Source organism: Ciconia boyciana, chromosome 9, assembly GCF_034638445.1.
Source record: "Ciconia boyciana chromosome 9, ASM3463844v1, whole genome shotgun sequence".
In the NCBI taxonomy this organism is placed as follows: domain Eukaryota; kingdom Metazoa; phylum Chordata; class Aves; order Ciconiiformes; family Ciconiidae; genus Ciconia; species Ciconia boyciana.
In genome coordinates this window covers 3808673-3810839 of record NC_132942.1, presented here as the reverse complement: position 1 = coordinate 3810839, position 2167 = coordinate 3808673, and positions in this window count along the sequence as shown.

Here is a 2167-nt window from a genome sequence, read left to right as displayed (position 1 = left end):
GAACGGGGGGGGGGGGGGGGGCGAGCGGAGAGAGCGTTTCCGGCGCTATGCTCTCTGACGGTATGGCGCCCGCACTAAAGATGGCCGCTCCGGCCTCGGAAGTGACATCACAGCGCGGAAGGCGGGAAGGAGAAGAGGGGCGATGCCGGCGGGGCGGCGCCGGGCCCGCGGGGCTGAGGTGGCGGCGGGGGAAGACGCTACGGACAGAAACCTTCAGCCAGGGTAAGGGTTTTTACACGCCCGTAGGAAAAGCAAACCAGCAGTAACGTGACTTCATGCTCTGAGCGCTAGCGCTGGCCAGGTCCTTCCTTAGTTTGCTTAAAATGCTGGTTTCAGTAAACATGGCAAATGCACCTTGCGTTTGGTAGGGAAAATCCTCTTAACAATGCAATATAAAAACTAGTAGAGGATGGTAACATTTTCTTATCATACAGAGAAGTGAAAGCAGTGTATTTGAAGTATTGAATAATACTCAAAATTATTCTAATACTCAAACTTGAAGTATTAGAATAAGCGAACGTTGATGTTTCTAACCAAAGTAGTATTTACCTAACACTGTAACTAGAAAAACAACAGTTCAAACTGTGACCATACAAAAGCAGCAGAACATCAGAGGTATTCACAAGGCTAAGTTCACAGAGCTATTTGATTTCCAGCACGCAGTGTTTAAACTACAAAGTGTAAGCCCCCCTTTATGCTCCTCACACAGAACAGATCAGCACACAGAGGGGGAGCACAGTGCCGGGTTTTGAGATTTTCTGTCAGAAAAAGCTTTGAGTGCTGCTGTATAGCTGAATTTAGGAAGTTAATTTGTCATCTCTGGGCACGCTCCAACTGAGGGAAGAGAATATGCTGTTTACTGGAGTGCCAGCAAACAGACATTTTTACATGTACATGAAAAGGATACACAACATAGGGAAATGCCTTCTAGGGACTGTTAGGCAGCACAGGTCAGCTTCCCAAATCGTATTCCCAGTGTAGTGTCACTGCTCTGCTGTTAATACAGTAAGCAGCCGAAGGGATTGACTATGCATACTGAGGAAAAAAGCAAGGGAAGAAGGACCTCTCAAGGCTTCCAGGATTACCGCAACAGAGCACATCTGCAGTTATTTCTAGCAAGATACAGTTGGCATAATATTCATATTTATGTACAATAAAAAGTCCATCACACCTCTACTTGTGTGACAAAAAGTGGTAAAACTGGGCCATAGTATTGTTCCTTAGCTGAACATTCACACAGCTAACACACATAGCAAAAGTACCTGAAAGCCAAACCAAATGAAGACAGTGACGTGGATACTTTCCATCAATACTTCAAATAAATTACCTTCAACATCCTTGACACTGAACGACTTGCACACTGTGCCACGGGCAATTCAATTAGAAGCGGGACTCGACTTCAAGATCCTGTACTTGGACTTCCGAAGACCAGTGCTAGGATGGCCGCCTGTTGAATGCCGAGCCACGGCCAGAGTGGTAAAATTCAGCAGCAGCAGGACAGAGATTGTTACACACATTGGGGAAAAACTTTGTGCTGACAAGTCCAATTAATATTTCTACAATACTGATTTAGAGAATGATAGAATTCTGTATTCAAAACCTGTTAAATAGAGAGGTCAAAGTACCAAGCTCATGCATTAACTTATACGTGATGAACCAGAAGCAGCAGTGATGACAGCTCATAAAAAAATTGGCAAGCATAAGATGGAATGACTTTTACAAAAAGGTGTTGAAAAAATAGGATGCTAAATGAAGATACAGGATTACCTACAATAAAATTGATCACCATCTTGGGAACACTGCTGAAGGCTAAATTCCAACCATCAATGTCAGCTGGCTCTTGAGACCAGCTTCCAGCCAGATGGCAGGGTACCACGCGGTGGGGTGCAGCACCCCTGTGGGCTTACTGGAAGGACAAACCCCAAGGTAGGACTGAATAACAATGCTGACTGACAGAGATGCTCTGGAGGGACAGAAAATACCAGTGACAGAGGAAGAGTTTGAGTCAGGTGGAACTAATTTTCTCAAATTCCCTCTCAGTTGTAGCACCTAAATGTTACATTTTAGCTAAAAGTAGAATTTATCACTTGTTGGTACATGGTATTTACCTCGATTGATCAAATACATTATTTTTATTTTTAAGAAAGGACTGATGGACTTGCATGAG